Source organism: Oncorhynchus mykiss, chromosome 21 (assembly GCF_013265735.2).
Source record: "Oncorhynchus mykiss isolate Arlee chromosome 21, USDA_OmykA_1.1, whole genome shotgun sequence".
NCBI lineage: Eukaryota > Metazoa > Chordata > Actinopteri > Salmoniformes > Salmonidae > Oncorhynchus > Oncorhynchus mykiss.
This window is the reverse complement of record NC_048585.1, coordinates 35,781,562-35,801,470: the sequence shown is the minus strand read 5'-3', so window position 1 is coordinate 35,801,470 and position 19,909 is coordinate 35,781,562. Positions and strand designations below refer to the sequence as shown.

At 41.9% G+C, this 19,909-nt stretch overlaps 1 protein-coding gene across 3 annotated transcripts in view; it reads right to left on the bottom strand.

The window, feature by feature from the left end:
* The window catches only part of LOC110500322 (sodium/potassium/calcium exchanger 2), a 194,415-nt gene extending 181,435 nt beyond the window's left edge, over positions 1-12,980 (bottom strand). For 2 of the 3 annotated variants that reach the window (XM_021577626.2, XM_021577627.2), the window contains exon 1: positions 12,633-12,979. The gene's annotated coding sequence lies outside the window, so the exon portion shown is untranslated. Of the gene's footprint in view, positions 1-12,632 lie in introns of all 3 variants that reach the window. The other variant, XM_021577628.2, reaches the window with a different exon arrangement.
* Positions 12,981-19,909: the final 6,929 nt, after the last annotated feature.

Genomic DNA, 19,909 nt, shown 5'->3' with positions numbered 1-19,909 from the left:
CCTGACTCAGTTACACCAGCTCTGTCTGGAGGAATGGGCCAAAATTCACCCAACTTATTGTGGGAAGCTTGTGGAAGGCTACCCGAAATGTTCGACCCAAGTTATACAATTTAAAGGCAATGCTATCAAATACTAATTGAGTTTAGGTAAACTTCTGACCCAATGGGAATGTGATGAAAGCAATAAAAGTTTAAATAAATCATTCCCCTTACTATTATTCTGACATTTCACATTCTTAAAATAAAGTGGTGATCCTAACTGACCTAAGACAGGGAATTGTTACTAGGATTAAATGTCAGGAATTGTGAAAAACTGAGTTTAAATGTATTTGGCTAAGGTGTATGTAAACTCCGACTTCAACTGTACATGCTGTGTTAATTTTGGCATGGTAACCTGCCTACAATACCCACTGTACAATACCCATTTTGCTGGCTTGAATAAGAACGGTTCAGTGAATGGGTAAGTCAATCGGGCTAACTGGCTAAACATGAAGAACTCTTAGCTAGCCACCCACAAAGAATTGACATCTACCTTGCATAACATTAGCTTTAGATAATTTTTGCTTGTTAACAAGCAAGTTTACGATTCACATAGGAACTCAGCAAAAAAAGAAACGTCCCTTTTTCAGGACCCTGTTGTAAAAATCCAAATAGCTTGACAGACCTTCATTGTAAAGGGGTTAAACACTGTTTCCCATGCTTGTTCAATGAACCATAAAGAATGAATGAATGTGCACCTGTGGAACGGTCGTTAAGACACTAACAGCTTACCAAGGTAGGCAATTAAGGTCACAGTTATGAAAACTTAGGACACTGAAGAGGCCTTTCTACTGACTCTGAAAAAAACTAAAAGAAAGATGCCCAGGGTCCCTGCTCATCTGCATGAACATGCCTTAGAATGCTGTAAAGAGGCATGAGGATTGCAGATGTGGCCAGGGAAATAAATTGCAATGTCCGTACTGTGAGACACCTAAGACAGTGCTGCAGGGAGACAGGATGGATAGCCGATCGTCCTCGCAGTGGCAAGACCACGTGTACCAGCACCTGCACAGGATCGGTACATCCGAACAGCACACCGGCGGGACAGGTACAGGATGGCAACAACAATTGCCCGAGTTACACCAGGAACGCACAATCCCTCCATCAGTGCTCAGAGTGTCCTCAATAGCCTGAGAGAGGCTGGCCTGAGGGCTTGTAGGCCTGTTGTGAGAAAGGTCCTCACCAGACATCACTGGAAACAATGTCGCCTATGGGCACAAACCCACCGTCGCTGGACGAGACAGGACTGGCGAATTTGTCTCACCGGGGGTGATGGTCGGATTCGCGTTTATCGTCAAAGGAAGTTACACTGAGGCCTGTACTCTGGAGCGTTATCGATTTGGAGGTAGAGGGTCTGTCATGGTCTGGGGCGGTGTGTCACAGCATCATCGGACTGAGCTTGTTGTCATTGCAGGCAATCTAAATGCTGTGTATTACAGGGAAGACATCCTCCTCCCTCATGTGGTACCCTTCCTGCAGGCTCATCCTGAAATGAACCTCCAGCATGACAATGCCACCAGCAATACTGCTTGTGCTGTGCATGATTTCCCGCAAGACAGGAATGTCAGTGTTCTGCCATGGCCAGCGAAGAGCCCGGATTTCAATCCCATTGAGCACGTCTGGGACCTGTTGGATCGGAGGGTGAGTGCTAGTGCCTTTCCCCCCAGAAATGTCCGGGAACTTGCAGGTGCCCTGGTGGAAGAGTGGGGTAACATCTCACAGCAAGAACTGGCAAATCTGGTGCAGTCCATGAGGGGGAGCTGCACTGCAAATACTTAATGCAGCTGGTAACCACACCAGATACTGACTGTTACTTTTGATTTTGACCCCCCCCCCCCCCCTTTGTTCAGGGACACATTATTATATTTCTGTTAGTCTCATGTCTGTCTGTGGAACGTGTTCAGTTTATGTTTCAGTTGTTGAATCTTGTTATGTTCATACAAATATTTACACGTTAAGTTTGCTGAAAATAAACGTAGTAGACAGTGAGAGGACTTATTTTTTGGCTGAGATTATCTTGCTGATAATAAAGTATAATGTTTGCTTTCTTGTTTCATCTCTATTGAGGCATTGTCCTGGCTGGAAGAAGGGTCAGTGAATGGGGAGATGCAGCGTGAGGTAATACAGTAGGGGTAGTGCGAGTGCTTGTCAAATGAAATGTTTTATGCGTTCTCCACACTCTCGTCCTCACAAGAACGTCCTCGAAGAATGCACTTGGAGCATGAGAGTGTGGCGCACGGTAGTATGCATATTCAGAAACACACACAGTTAACCCTGTGTTGTCCGCTGAGCAGTATCTGCTACCACACATCGACAACCTTTTCGCAGGCTTAGGGTCAAAGTTGAGCCAAATTGACTTCTGGAAAGCCTACTCGCAGATGATTGTGTATGAAAAGTAAAAAGAGCTGCTGACCGTCGTGACACACAAATGGATCTTCAGGTACTGTCGTCAACCGTTTGGTAGTGCATCCTCGCTGTTCGAGAGGGCAATGAGTCAGATCTTGAGTGGATTGCCAGGAGTGCAATGCTACCTGGATGACATCCTCGTCACTGGAAAAGATGATGAAGAGGACCATCTTCAGAACTTGGATGCAACCTTACAGAGATTGAAGGACGAGTTCTTAAGGTCAAATGTGCATTCTTCCAATCATCAGTTGAATATAGGGGCGTGAACATTTAAACGTTTAAATGACATTGGGAACCTTAACGTGAAGACAAATCTATAACTTCACCCAACAAAATTAAAATCACAGTGCAGTTATCACAAAACATATTATTTTCTGAGTTATAGCCTAACTATATATACTATGGGCTTTTGCGACCTGGTAAAGTTGTATAATTTAAATAATACCAGAGAGGTGAACTTCAGGAACAGGCGAACTTTAGGCTACTTTGGTGAATTTGTGAGGCATGCAAGATGAGACATTGCAAGGTTCAGATTACCAAAACATATGCGCACCATGGTTATTTCTGCCTACAACATCCTCTCTCTCCCTCGCGCTGGCTCACCTGTGGCGTATTCATTACACCAATTCCATTGTAAAAAGTTTAGGAACAGAAGCAAACATAACAAAACTGGGAGGGATCTACAAGAATTTGTCTTATAGAAACTCTTGTTTTAGTTGCAAACTGTTTGGACTAATGATTGCAACCCTGCTCTCTCTCTTTGCCAGTGTGTGTTCATTATTCGGTCTGTTGCGTGTAGAATATCGTAGCCTATTTATTGATGATAGGCCCTGCTTTTACTGAAGTTGTGAGACAAGCCAAGAAATTGTAAGATACAGCATTCCATAGCAATAGATAGGCCGAGTGCACGGTTCTGACTGTCTGCCTGGTGGCCAACCTGCCTATACTGTGCCCCTCCCCTCTCTCTCTGTCACTCGCTAGCTCGCTATGAAAGATGCAAGTGTTTGTGTTCTTGGAAGTATGGAAACTAATCAGTCTCCTCCATTCCAAAAACACTTAATCTTAAGAGTCGATAACAAGCGGAATTGAATCTTGACACGAAATGTGAGTTGACACCGGGAGTTGATATGCAAGAAATCAAGGAATAAATGATTTTCGGCATTGTCGCTAACAGTTGGAGAAATGTCAGAGAAAGGCAAGCGACAGCAGCAAAGTCCTGTATGGCAATAGGTTGATAAGTTAAATGATAAGGAAATTAAAACTTTGAGAGGTGGAATTGAGGTACAATAATGGTAGTACATGTGCAATGATTAACGATCTGAAAGGGACCCAAACCGTGCGTGAAACCCAAATCATTGCTGGCAGCATCGCAGCTCTATTGTGAATTCACGTAGAATTGTATGAATTTGTATTATCTTTTTAACGGAAAACCGATTTTAAAAAAATTGGTGTTTAAACGTTAAGAAAATTTGTCCATTTGTCACATCCCTAGTTGAATACCTTGGACAAGTTGTCGATGCTATGGGCCTTCACAAGGCTCTGTCTAAGGTCAAGGCCATCTTGGACGCCCCTGCTCCTCAGAAAGTCAGTCAACTGTGTTCTTTCCTGGGGTTACTGAATTACTATGTACACTTTATATGTAGTATGCATCAGTTGCTTTGTTAGGACAAAACATGGAAATGGACAGAACAATGCTAGGAAGTATTCGTGAAAACCAAGCAAACATTCCTGAAATGAGGCACTTAAAACACTTTGATCGGTCATTGCCAATACAACTAGCTTGTGATCCTAGTCCCTATGGTGTGGGAGCAGTCATTACTATGGATGGGTCCCGAAACCCGGTATTAAACAGGCCCCGGGGCTAAATTATGAAAGACCGTAGTATCGATAAGCTCCCACGTTATCGGTTCTGCTTTCGGTACTGGAGAAATTAAGAAAATACATTTCCTATTTATTATTGCTACATAAACATTATCTTGCACATTTTGTCTCACCAACTGTTTCTAATTTGCAATAGGATGAAAACATTAGTCTATGATGCATTTTCGCTATTCCCAATCCAGAAGAGAGATCTCTCTCGCGTGGAGCCTGTGTCTCTCACACGCTACAGCACACACACACACACACACACACACACACACACACACACACACACACACACACGCACACACACACACACACACACACAAAAGAGCCTGCTCTTAATTAGTGACGATGGTAGAGAGAGAGAGAACTAAACGTTCAAAAGTGTGTAACACTTCAGAGTCGATGCGGACAATGCTCGTTGCCACAAGTGCAACAAGACATTTGCTTGTAATCTGTCCAAACATCTATCAAAGGTGCATCATGTACAGGCAGAGAAATGCACAATTTTTGACTGCCTAGCTCCTAGTTCATCACTCGTTGCCCAATCTACGTTAGGTATGTATGCTAGCAGCCTAGAGCCCACACACAGAGTTAACTAAATTATGCGAACATGGGTTCATGATCAAAAGTAACCATTAGCCAGCTAATTGTTTAGCTATGGGTGCGTTCATAAATTCAATCACCCATTTAAAGACTTTGTCACTTTTTTGTTAATGTTGCAGCCACAATGAAGCAACCCACTCCTCCCTTTAATTGCGCTGGTCCAAGCCAAAAGCCCCTTCACACTGGCAGCTAGTGGGAGGATGACTGAGGAGAGGGTGAATGAGTGCCACCTAGCCTTAACCAAGTTCATAGTGAAAGGCCTACACCCATTTGCAACAGTAGAGTCCAAGGGCTTTAGGTAACAGTATGTCAGTATATATTGAGTTGTATTCATTTTTAGGATATAGTCGTATAAAAGGTTTATATGTTAGTCCCATCACTCCACAATACACAACAACACAATAATGATTGTTTTCATGTGTTGAATTATCTTTTTTTTACTGTAGGGAGATAAGCAAGGCACTCAACCCCAAATATACCCCTCCCTCCAGGAATTACCTCAGTGACACAATAATTCCTACCTGGTATGGTGTAGAAAAGGCCAATGTGATCACTGAGCTGAAGGATGTGCCAAAGCTGGCCATCACATCAGACGGGTGGACCAGCCTCTGTCAGGACCACTATCTCACTGTCACGGTGCACTACACAAGCCAGGGCAGTGTAAAACAGAAGGTCCCCCATACCAGGGCAGTGTACAAATCGCAAACTGGCGAAGTAGTGCCAGAGCAAGATTGTAGCTGTGACTGTTGATAATGCTGGCAATATGGATGTTGCCATCAAAATAGGATGCTTTGCACACACATTGAATCTGGCAGTGAAGAAAATCGACAATATTACTTCAATTGATAAATGGGCAGCCCGAATCAGAGCAGTGGCCGTGTAATTCAAGAGATCCTCAATGTTCTAAACAGTCTTGAAGGAAAAGCAGCAGCTCCTTGGTAAGAAGCCAGTTCAATCTATTAAAGTATTATTTTGAAATTCCCAAATGTAACAATTTAATTCAATATTCAAGTGTGCTGTAATTAAATGCATGTTGTTTTTTGTTGTCGTTTCAGGCCTTCCGCAACACTTACTCATCCTTGATGTCAAGACCAGATGGAACTCGCTCTATCTAATGATAGAGAGATTCATGGATCAGTTTCCAGCGATCCAAGCAGCAGCCTTGGACCCACAATTGCGAAAAGCAATGACCAAGGACAACCTTCCATAAGGCTGAGGAGTTTGACAATCCTCTATACATCCACACTGTGTGTGCCATGTGAAAAGAATGCCACCTGTCGACAGATCATACCCATCATCCAAAAACTGGAAGAGCACTTCACTGTGAAGCATGAAGTCATAACGTTTGTGGCAACCATCAAAGTGAAGGTGTGGGAGAATCTCTCCGAGTGCTATCAGGATGAGGACATTCAAGCCTTCCTGCATGAGGCCACAGCAATGGACCCCAGAATTAAAGGGTGAGTGACACCACCTGGGACAGGCTAAAGAAGGCAACTGTTGAGGCCAATGTGACAGGAGCAACACCAGGAGCAATCTGAAGGAAAGGAAATGGAGGAGACAGTCCAGTCCCTCTGTTGTACAAAACAAGGAGTGCCTTGGAGGAGCTGTTCTCAGAGGAGAACAGGGAGTTGAGGTTGACGATCCAACAGGACACCTTGCACCCTCAGCGAGCGTGTTGACCTAGAGGTCGAGCTCTACAAAGGCCTGCCTCCCATCCCCATGGCTGAAGATCCTGTGACGGTGGGAGAAGAGAGCTACTCTGTCCCTCCTCACAAACATTGTAACAATCTACCTCTGTGCTCGAGCCTCCTCCACCCCTAGCGAGAGGGTATTTTCGACTGCAGGGAACAGAATAAGTCAGGAGACGTCCCGACTTCTGCCAGAGAAGGCAAATATGTTGATCTTTCTCCAGAAGAACTACTAAGGACTGTTAGTCCTTTTGCAGCCTACCTGCATACCCCACACGTTTTGCTCTACATGTATACCACTGTACTTTCATTTGCAGGAAAAATAATTTTTAAAAAAAGAATAATTTTGCACGCCCAATTTTTCAGTTTTTGATTTGTTAAAAAAGTTTGAAATATCCAATAAATGTCGTTCCACTTCATGATTGCGTCCCACTTGTTGTTGATTCTTCACAAAAAAATACAGTTTTATATCTTTATGTTTGAAGCCTGAAATGTGGCAAAAGGTCGCAAAGTTCAAGGGGGCCGAATACTTTCACAAGGCACTGTACCATTAAAATCTTAACGATACCCATCCCTAGTCATTACCATATCATGCCTTCAGATGAAGAGAAGCCGATCGCTTTCGCATCGAGAACATTGAACAAATAACAATGCACAAATAGAACGGGAAGCCCTAGGCATCGTTTTTGGAGTGCGTAAGTTTCACCAGTGTCTGTACGGGAGGAAGTTCACCCTTCTTACAGATCATCGTCCACTGGCGTGCATCTTTGGACCGTATACAGGGATTACATCACTTACTGTAAGCAGAATGCAAAGATGGGTTTTGTTGTTGTCAGTACACACCTACGATATCAAGAACTGCAAGTCAGAACTATATTGCAACAGTCACGCCAAGTAGACATTTTCTACTTCAGAGAAGTGGAAAATGCACCAGTCACTTCAACACAAGTGCGCAGAAACACCAGAAACGACTTATCATCAAAGGCAGAGCTGCAAGGGATGCCACGGAACTGAAACTTTACCTTTCCAGGAGAACTGAGCTGTCAGTACAGTCCGGTTGTCTTCTGTGGGGGAGGAGAGTTATCATTCCGCCTTCGGTGAGGAAACCCCTTTTGCAACAGCTACACTCAAGTCATTATGGAATGGTTCACATGATGGAAATCACACAAAGCTACTTCTGGTGGCCAGGGGTGGACTTGGTGATTTGGAGGCCCAGGCAGAGGCCAGTCTTTCTGGCCAGACAGCATCAGATACATGAGCTACACATACATGTCCTCTGATTCTGTCTTGACGACGCTGGCAGTATTATCAGCAGCACCTGTCTTTTTACTAAAGAAATGCATTAATTTACTGAATTTTAACAGACAAATTACATCTTAAAAGAACCTCATTGCATCTGGATCTGGAATAGTTCATTATTATGAACCAGTCCATGGGTGATTAATGACACTTGTTTCTACTATTATCAAGGTTGGAGAGTAACAGATTACATGTAAAGGGCCTCATTGAGGATTACATGTAATCCGTTACATGGAACAGATTACAAACAAACTGTAACCTGTTTTACATCACCAGCAAAAATAGTGTAATCAGATTACAGAAACGTTTTAAAAACTAAACGATTACTTGTAGGATTACTTAACAATTCAGAAAATATGTTTTTGGAGACCTTTCTGTTTTCTCAATGATATTCAAATTAACATTGAAAAAAGGAGCAAGTTTAAAGGGCTACTTAGGTATTTTAGCAATGAGGCCCTTTATCTACTTCAGAGACCACTATGATGACATGCCAAATGTGTTTGATGGATCGCAAGAAAAGAGCAGGAATTGGCTTTTGTAGGCTACAGTCCAAGCTACAGTGCCTTCAGAAAGTATTCATACCCTCTCCACATTTCGTTGTGTTACAGCCTGAATTCAAAATGGATTAAAAATTTGTTTTTTCTCAACCATCTATACACAATACCCTAGAATGACAAATTGAAAACATGTTATTAGAAATTTCAACACATTTCTTGAACATTACAGAAATATCTAATTTACAAAAGTTTTCACACTCCTGAGTCAATAGTTTATAGAAGCACCTTTCGCAGCGATTACAGCTGTGAGTCTTTCTGGGTAAGTCTCTAAGCTTTCCACAGCTGAATTGTGAAACATCTTCCCATTATTATTTTCAAAATTCTTCAAGCTCTGTCAAATTGGTTGTTGATCATTGCTAGACAACCATTTCCAGGTCTTGCCATAGATTTTCAAATGGATTTAAAACAAAACTGTAACTCGGACCCTCAGGAACATTCACGGTCTTCACGGTAAGCAACTCCAGTGTGTTTTTGGTTATTGCCCTGCTGAAAGGTGAATTCCTCTCCCAGTGTCTGGTGGAAAGCAGGCTAAACCAGGTTTTTCTCTAGGATTTTGCCTGTGCTTAGCACCATTCAATACTTTTTTTCTCCTGGAAAAACTCTCCAGTCCTTAACGATTACAAGCATACCCATAACATGATATAGCCACCACTAAGCTTTTTTTTAAATTTTTTTTATTTATTTATTTGTTTACCCATCTACAGTACCAATAGGTGCCTTTCTTTGCTAGGCATTGGAAAACCTTCCTGGTCTTTGTGGTTGAATCTGTGTTTGAAATTCACTGCTTGACTGAGGGACCTTACAGATAATTGTATGTGTGGGGTACAGAGATGAGGTAGTCATTCAAAAATCATGTTAAACACTATTATTGCACACAGAGTGAGAGTCCATGAAACATATTATGTGACTTGTTACGCATTTTTTATTCATTTGTAAAAGCATAATTCCACTTTGACATTATGGGGTATTGTGTGTAGGCCGTGACAAAACAACTCAATTTAATATTTTTTTTTTCAAGCTGTAACAGAACAAAATGTGGAAAAAGTCAAGGGGTGTGAATACTTTCGGAAGGTCTTCCAATTGTGCAACTGCTGTTAGCATCCAAAGATTATCCAACTGGAATAAATGCTTGGAGGTAAGGACGACAGCAGTGGTGTAGCCTACCGGCGATATGGGTATCACTTATTATTGATAACTAGGCCACATTGACGTGAATCACACTCCTGCTCTCTCATTTAACTATTTGCACCTTACAGATTGTGGATGTTGTGGATGGATGTTAATTTGTTAACCCAATAATGGTTGAATTGAAGAAGTTTAAACTGCTTGTCAATCATTGTTTTTGCTACCAGGGTTGTATTCATGACGGGAAAACTTTTACTGTTTACGAACCAAACGGAAGCTAACAGAGCAAAAGGAGAGTTTCTATTGGACAAATTCAGGTAGGTCCCTTCCCGTTTCGGTCGGTTTAAGAAATGTTTTGCAACAGAATCAGAATAATGATTACGCCCCCCAGTGGACAGCCAGTGAAAAATTAGCTCTAGCAGCAGCCGCATATAGTGCGTATCCCAGCCTATGGAATAAGAGTCTGAGTTCCTCCCTTCTGAGTCTCTCCCTTCTCCCTTCTCCCTCATAGTATTGCGCTCCATACTGTATGATTTTATTGCTTAATCTAATTTGTGCTTATTAAAAAAAATCCATAGACCTAACGGACAGATGCTCAAACTCCAACTTGCACTTTGATAGACTAACAGCTGCAGATTATTGAGATATCAAAGTGTCACAAACAAAAATGTAAACAACAGGCCTATAGCAAATGCAGCATTTGGAATACATTTTTCTTATGCAATTAGCACTTTTCGGTAGTGCTCAAAGCATGCCATTCCAAGAGCAGTATTTTTTCCCCCACTCGAAGCAATGAACCTAATCAGTCCTCCGAGACAACAAAATCATAAACAACAGAGTCGGCTAATTAGTCCTTAGTTTTGGGGTTATGCTCAGATAAAACAGGTTGGCTATTCGATATTTCCAAGTCCTATTCTTGAAGATCAAGGGTATTAAATTAATTGGAATTGGATCTGAGCGATTTCGGTTAGATGGGCCATCTGTTTAGGGTTAGCAGTATGGTTAAGGTTCGGGTTAAGGTTAGGTTTAAAAGCAGATTTTATGACTTTGTGGCTGTGCCAGCTACTAACCTGCACCTCTTAAGGGGAAAGTAATCATATTACGTTACTGAGTTTGGGTAACCTAAAAGTTATGTTGGTAATTACAATTTTGGACAGGTAACTCTAACGGATTACATTTAGAAAGTAACCAACCCAAGCCTGACTATTAAAACTTGGATTATATTAATATTGATATGAAATATGCATGGAAATAAATTATTGATCTATTATGAATTTGGCTGAATGGATTCATAAACTTTTGGGGGGGCCTTTTTTTGTCAACAATGCGGCCTCATTAACCTGGGCACAGTGGCCAGGCAAAACCCCCCTCGAGTGGAGCAGGGGGGGCCTCATAAAAAAAAGATTACCACTATTATTATTTTTTTAAACTATGCCCAGCTCACGAGGCCTCTTGATGATGTGAGGCCTAAAGCAATTGCCCCTCCTGCCTAATGGTAAGTCTGGATGGAAGCATTGAGGAGAAAGCTAAAACATGTTCCTCATGTCAGAAGGGTCACAACATACCTCAACTTGCACCTTTTTATGCGTGGGGTTGGCCGGGGGAGGCATGGCAACGCATACACCGACTTCACAGTTCCATTCGAAGACAGAATGTTTCTCATGGTCGTGCAACCTCATGGCAAACGGTTGCCATCATGAGGTCTACTACTGCTGAGAATAACATCAAGAAGCTTGGGGAAGTGTTTAGTCGGTTCGGATCACCACTCATTAGCAACAACAGAATGCAGCTAGTGTCCCAAGAAATGGCCATGTTCCTACATGTGAATGGCATACAAAACAACAGGTCCGCGACGTATCATTCATCTACCAAAGGGCTGGCAAAAAGGTTCGTACAGACGATGAAACATGCCTTGAAAGCGTCTCATGGTCAAAGGAGACTGCACCAATGCTTGAACAGCTTCCTGCTATCCTACAGGAACACACCTCACGCAACCACCAAGGCTTCACCTGTATCGCGACTCATGAAGCGAGAGCTACGCACAAGCTTCGACCTACTCCAACCTCAGAACGAAAAGGACAGAGCAAAGGACAGAGCTGGAAAAACTGTCTTAGCTAGGAACTGCCTCAAAGAACCAAAGTGGGTTCCTGCTTTGGTCGACTGGTCCTGTGTCCTACACTGTCCAGACTGCAGAGGACATCATCTGTCAAAGGCACACATATCAGTTACTGTTGAGTAAAGCAACATCAGCAGAACCACCAGTCATGAGTAGTCCAGAACTGTTATTAAGTGACACCCTGACTCAGCAGTCCTCGCCTAGGAGATCACAGTCACATTCTCAGGACACTTACTCAGCCACACCCACAAAAGTACACAACAAGACTGCGACACAGGCTACTCACATGCCTACACCTGCGTCAACGCCACAGTCCAAGGAGGTTGTTAAGTCAGGTTGACCGCATTACCATATGAGAAAGAGGCTGGCACCTAGATGCTTAGACTTGTTTGTTTTGTACTAGGGTTGTACCATTAGTACCTCCATATTTGTGCTGCAGAGCATCATGGATAATATGCGCGTTGAGACGATCATTTTCTAGATAAATTATTGTCAGAATGTTACATTTTTTGTTGCGTCGATTTTTTTTCGTGACGCAAACGTAGTTAACCAACAGACTACTTGCGGCAGAATCTTTATTTTTACAACTAAATAACAAACATTGCTGGAAATGTACGTTTAAGTCAGTCAGTAACGTTAGGCTATTTGCGTTTAAATTAAATAGCCTAAACGCAAACATACTGGCCTTGTCTTGCGTACGCCTATAGCCTGCATCGTGCAATGAAATATCAGCATTTTATCTCATCATTTATACTAGGACCAGCAAACAGCTGTTGTAACGTGCGCCTCTGTCCTTCAATAAAATCGCCCTGCCGGTTAACAATAGTGCTCCAAAGCTGCGTAATTATTAGGCTGTTCGTTAACATTGTCTGTGTAAAATGTATGCGTAAACGCTTAACATTGACAAATGTGTGAGTCATTATGAATGTCTTACCTTATATAGAGGTACATAGAACGGAATGTTATCGCACCAGGTCGAAATTCAGTATCCTCTCTCGTGTCCTTATGCTCTCATTGAGCAAATGTGATGTTACTATCCTATCCGACGATTGATGCGGAGCTCTGACAAACTGGTTGCAAGCTGCGCTCACCTCAGCATCATCCCTCCCATATCACAGAGAAATCCGAAAGTACCTTGCTAATGTAAGAGAAGAGACTGTAACCCAATGTAGGGTCGGTCTAACCACGTGAATACGGAGGCTATAGCCTACAATATCAGACGGACAAACCATTTGTCTGGTAGACTACGTACAGTGTAAACCGTCAAATGATACCATATACCACGGAAATACTAGACTTGGATGGAGTTGCCGTGGTTACAGCAATGGCACCATTTCAACTACACAGATAGGGCTGACATAGATGGATGGATTTGTTTGAAATAACGTGCAATGATGTTACTTAGTGGTCTGCACGTGATCCTTCATATGAAGGTCACCCTTACGAAAAAAAATTGCAGTCAGAGTGCAGTACTACGGCAGTTAGTGCAGTATAACTGCTGTATGCTGCAAATACTGCGTCCAAATTTAACTATTTTTACTGCAGTAATTTTGCAGTGTAACTGCAGTTAGAGTGCAGTAGTTATTCTGCAATTAATGCTTCCAAAATATCCCAAAATATCCCAATTGACTGCAGTTCACTTTTACTGCAGTTTCAAACTGCAATCTTTTTTGTATAGGCAATGAAGGGTAGTCACCAATGGAGCTAAAGCAGAGCCTTATTCACAAAGCAGAGTAAGAGCTATGATCTGTTTTTCCTTTTATTATAATGAATAAGACGGGGGACTTGATCCTAAATCAACACTTTGTGGATATGGGCACAGATGGTTTTGAATTTGTGAGTCATCAATGAGTTGAAGTGTTTTGAAATTACATCAATTGATGTGGTATAGCCTACCACATTGGGTAATCTGGATATTATTAATCTGAAACTAGGTTGAAACATCAGGATTTTGGGACATGAGATCCATAAAGGAATGCACTGCAGTCATGACTTCAAGGTCAAACAGTGTGTGGGATTTGGTGTTGTAGGATCTGTCTGTTGCTCAGCCCTCAGTAGACGTTACATCCATCTCTACAAACCTGCTTCTCATGTTTACTTTCAGTTCCTCTTACATCAAACCCCCCAGCAGGATTTAGCATTAGCAGACATTCCAAACAAGCCGTGTTAGATAAGACAGCAATCTCTGCACAGCATGACAAGGTATGTGTGACACTAATGCCCTCGTGGTAGATAATATATCACGATTCACTGACCTAATTGATTACCCTCCCTTCCCACCTGCAATTAACCCAAAATGGGCACAGAGACAGACAGTAACTTGTCTGCATTCCTGTTATCAATATCCACTTACCATTGAAAGACAGATGCGTTCATGGACAATTCACACCGATTGACCCACCCACGGTGTAAGAAGCTCAGACCTACAAATTGAGATGGACGGCTTGCTTTCTCCCCTCAAAGCCTTAAACTCTTGTCTACTATTCCAAACAACATATTGTGCACTTCCATAGTGGCTTGTTATTTTATTTTTGTTCATGCATAGCCTACTAAATACACAACTCTTTTCACATTAACAAAAAAACGCCTTTCATAAAGAGAATGCAAATTAAAGAACACTTCAGTAAAATGTTCTATGAAGCTCAATTCTAAATCAAATCGAATTGTATTTGTCATATGTGCTGAATACAACAAGTGTAAACTTTACCGTAATAATGCTTACGAGCCCTTCCCAAAAATGTAGTTAAAAAGTAAGAAAATTAACAAATAGATCAAAAGATTGTTCATCATCTACTGTATAATGATAATAATGATTGTACATGTTTACGAGCAGCTATAACATTACAGTTATGTTATGCATTACATTATATGTAGCATAAGGCATTATGACAATTAATGACAATTATGACAATACATTATAAACAGGGTACTCGTAGGAGGTGTTACCAAACTATAATTCAACAGTATGACTAACAAGAGTATTGGACTTCATTTGATCAGGTCAAAATGGTGACATGACTGTTCCATGCCCATACTCCTGATACTAGGAGAGATTGAGTCTGACGAAAAATCCAAAACAGAGGCTTAAATGCAAAAATAGATACGATCACGGAATATTCCACTACAGGAAGCACATTTAAATGTTTGTATTTGTATTTATTAATTAAGGATCCCCATTAGCTACTGCCAAGGCAGCAGCTACTATTCCTGGGGTCAAGCAACATTAAGGCAGTTATATACAATTTAAAATATTACATGACATTACATTTCATAACTATATACCCAATACATTTAGTGTGTTCCCTCAGGCCACTACTCCAGTATCACATATTTACTATATGCGTGTCTTATCATGAGTGCGTGTCTGTGTGTATGTGTGTCTATTTTACAGTCTGTTCAATAAGGATAATTTTATCTGTTTTAAAAAATATATATGATTCTACTGCTTGCATCAGTTACCTGATGTGGAATAGAATTCCATGTCTCTATGTAGTACTGTACGCCTTCTATAGTCTGTTCTTGACTTGGGATCGTGAAGAGACCTTTGGTGGCATGTCTTGTGGGGTATGCATGTGTGTCCGAGCTGTGTGCTAGTAGTTTAAATAGACACCTCGGTGCATTCAGCATGTCAACACTTCTTACAAAAACAAGTAGTGGTGAAGTCAATCTCTCCTCCACTTTGAGCCATGAGAGATTTATATGCATATTATTAATGTTAGTTCTCCGTGTCCACTTAAGTGCCAGCTGTGCTGCCCTGTTCAGAGCCAATTGTCATTTTCCGAGGTCCCTCTTTGTGCCACCTGACCACACGACTAAACAGTAGTCCAGGTGTGACAAAACTAAAGCCTGTTGGTTCTGCCTTGTTGATTGTGTTGTTAAAAAGGCAGAGCAGCACTTTATTATGGACCGACTTCTCCCATCTTAGCTACTGTTGTATCAACATGTTTTCACCATGATAGATTACAATCCAGGGTTAGTCCAAGCAGTTCAGTCACCTCAACTTGCTCAATTTCCACATTATTTATGACAAAATGTAGTTGAGATTTAGGGTTTAGTGAATGATTTGTCCCAAATACAAATCATTATAATCATTATATTATATATTATATTATATATATTATATTACAATGATTATATACAAATCATTATATTATAAATACAAACCTGCCCTCCAAATACACCTCTGTTGTTTTCAACCAAGATCTCAGCGATCACTGCCTCATTGCCTGCATCAGTAATGGGTCAGCGGTCAAACAACCTCCACTCATCACTGTCAAACGATCCCTGAAACACTTCAGCGAGCAGGCCTTTCTAATCGACCTGGACGGGGTATCCTGGAAGGATATTGATCTCATCCCGTCAGTAGAGAATGCCTGGTTATTTTTTTTAAATGCCTTCCTCACAATCTTAAATAAGCATGCCCCATTCAAGAAATGTAGAACCAGGAACAGATATGTCCCTTGGTTCTCTCCAGACCTGACTGCCCTTAATAACCAACACAAAAACATCCTATGGCGTTCTACATTAGCATCGAACAGCCCACGTGATATGCAACTTTTCAGGGAAGCTAGAAACCAATATACACAGGCAGTTAGAAAAGCCAAGGCTAGCTTTTTCAGGCAGAAATTTGCTTCCTGCAACACAAACTCAAAAAGTTCTGGGACACTGTAAAGTTCATGGAGAATAAGAACACATCCTCCCAGCTGCCCACTGCACTGAGGATAGGAAACACTGTCACCACCGATAAATCTACACCACCCACAGCAACTCGCCCAAGCCTTCCCCATTTCTCGTTCTCCCAAATCTAGTCAGCTGATGTTCTGAAAGAGCAGCAAAATCTGGACCCCTTCAAATCAGCCGGGCTAGACAATCTGGACCCTTTCTTTCTTGTATGATCTGCCGAAATTGTTGCAACCCCTATTACTAGCCTGTTCAAGCTCTCTTTCGTGTCGTCTGAGATTCCCAAAGATTGGAAAGCAGCTGCGGTCATCCCCCTCTTCAAAGGGGGTGACACTCTTGACCCAAACTGCTACAGACCTATACAGTGCCTTGCGAAAGTATTCGGCCCCCTTGAACTTTGCGACCTTTTGCCACATTTCAGGCTTCAAACATAAAGATATAAAACTGTATTTGTTTGTGAAAAATCAACAACAAGTGGGACACAATCATGAAGTGGAACAACATTTATTGGATATTTCAAACTTTTTTAACAAATCAAAAACTGAAAAATTGGCCGTGCAAAATTATTCAGCCCCTTTACTTTCAGTGCAGCAAACTCTCTCCAGAAGTTCAGTGAGGATCTCTGAATGATCCAATGTTGACCTAAATGACTAATGATGATAAATACAATCCACCTGTGTGTAATCAAGTCTCTGTATAAATGCACCTGCACTGTGATAGTCTCAGAGGTCCGTTAAAAGCGCAGAGAGCATCATGAAGAACAAGGAACACACCAGGCAGGTCCGAGATACTGTTGTGAAGAAGTTTAAAGCCGGATTTGGATACAAAAAGATTTCTAAAGCTTTAAACATCCCAAGGAGCACTGTGCAAGCGATAATATTGAAATGGAAGGAGTATCAGACCACTGCAAATCTCCCAAGACCTGGCCGTCCCTCTAAACTTTCAGCTCATACAAGGAGAAGACTGATCAGAGTTGCAGCCAAGAGGCCCATGATCACTCTGGATGAACTGCAGAGATCTACAGCTGAGGTGGGAGACTCTGTCCATAGGACAACAATCAGTCGTATATTGCACAAATCTGGCCTTTATGGAAGAGTGGCAAGAAGAAAGCCATTTCTTAAAGATATCCATAAAAAGTGTAGTTTAAAGTTTGCCACAAGCCACCTGGGAGACACACCAAACATGTGGAAGAAGGTGCTCTGGTCAGATGAAACCAAAATTGAACTTTTTGGCAACAATGCAAAACGTTATGTTCGGCGTGAAAGCAACACAGCTGAACACACCATCCCCACTGTCAAACATGGTGGTGGCAGCATCATGGTTTGGGCCTGCTTTTCTTCAGCAGGGACAGGGAAGATGGTTAAAATTGATGGGAAGATGGATGGAGCCAAATACAGGACCATTCTGGAAGAAAACCTGATGGAGTCTGCAAAAGACCTGAGACTGGGACGGAGATTTGTCTTCCAACAAGACAATGATCCAAAACATAAAGCAAAATCTACAATGGAATGGTTCAAAAATAAACATATCCAGGTGTTAGAATGGCCAAGTCAAAGTCCAGACCTGAATCCAATCGAGAATCTGTGGAAAGAACTGAAAACTGCTGTTCACAAATGCTCTCCATCCAACCTCACTGAGCTCGAGATGTTTTGCAAGGAGGAATGGGAAAAAATTTCAGTCTCTCGATGTGCAAAACTGATAGAGACATACTCCAAGCGACTTACAGCTGTAATCGCAGCAAAAGGTGGCGCTACAAAGTATTAACTTAAGGGGGCTGAATAATTTTGCACGCCCAATTTTTCAGTTTTTGATTTGTTAAAAAAGTTTGAAATATCCAATAAATGTCGTTCCACTTCATGATTGTGTCCCACTTGTTGTTGATTCTTCACAAACAAATACAGTTTTATATCTTTATGTTTGAAGCCTGAAATGTGGCAAAAGGTCGCAAAGTTCAAGGGGGCCGAATACTTTCGCAAGGCACTGTATCTATCCTACCCTGCCTTTCTAAGGCCTTCGAAAGCCAAGTCAACAAACAGATTACCGACCATTTTGAATCCCACAATACCTTCTCCGCTATGCAATCTGGTTTCAGAGCTGGTCATGGGTGCAGCTCAGCCACGCTCAAGGTCCTAAACGATATCTTAACTGCCATCGATAAGAAACAATACTGTGCAGCCGTATTCATTGACTCTGTCAATCACCACATCCTCATCAGCAAGCAGACTCAATAGCCTTGGTTTCTCAAATGATTGCCTCGCCTGATTCACCAACTACTTCTCAGATAGAGTTCAGTGTGTCAAATCGGAGGGCCTGTTGTCCGGGCCTCTGGCAGTCTCTATGGGGGTGACACAGGGAACAATTGTTGGACCGACTCTCTTCTCTGTATACATCACTGATGTCGCTCTTGCTGCGGGTGAGTCTCTGATCCACCTCTACGCAGATGACACCATTCTGTATACTTCTGGCCCTTCTTTGGACACTGTGTTAACAGCCCTCCAGACGAGCTTCAATGCCATACAACTCTCCTTCCGTGGCCTCCAATTGCTCTTAAATACAAGTAAAACTAAATGCATGCTCTTCAACTGATCACTGCCTGCACCTGCCCGCCCGTCCAACATCACTACTCTGGACGGTTCTGACTTAGAATATGTGGACATCTACAAATACCTAGGTGTCTGGTTAGTGATTTCACTCGCTGTAGTAGCTGATGTGTATAGTGTTGAGTCATGCGCTTACACAGACACACTGGCTTTACTCAAGGCCAGTGGCATGTCATTAGTAAAGATTGAAAAAAGTAAGGGGTCTAGGCAGCTGCCCTTGGGAATTTCTGATTCTACCTGGATTATGTTGGAGAGGATTCCATTAAAGAACACCCTCTGTGTTCTGTTAGACAGTTAACTCTTTATCCACAATATAGCAAGTGGTGTAAAGCCATAACACATACATTTTTCCAGCAGCAAACTATGATTGATAATGTCAAAAGCTGCACTGAAGTGTAACAAAACAGCTCCCACAGTCTTTTTATCATACCTTTCTCTCAGCCAATCATCAGTCATTTTTGTAAGTGCCGTGCTTGTTGAATGTCCTTCACTATAAGCATGCTGAACTGTCTGTTAGCACTGTATCTGGTCAAACACATTTTTTTCCAAAAGTTTACTAAGAGTTGGTAACAGGCTGATTGGTCGGCTATTTGAGCCAGCAAAGGGGCTTTACTATTTACTAAATTACTTTAGCTTCCCTCCAGGCCTGAGGGCACACACTTTCTAGTTGTCTTAGATTGAAGATATGACTAATAGGAGTGGCAATATCGTCCGCTAATATCCTCAGTAATTTTGTCAGACCCCAGTGGCTTGTCATTGTTGATAGACAACACTTCTTCCTCACTCACTTTACGGATTTCAAAATGACAATGCTTGTCTTTCATAATTTGATCAGTTGTACTTGGATGTGTGGTGGCAGCATTTATTGCTGGCACGTCATGCCTACATTTGATAATCTGGCCAATGAAATGACATAAAGGTGCAGTTTTCA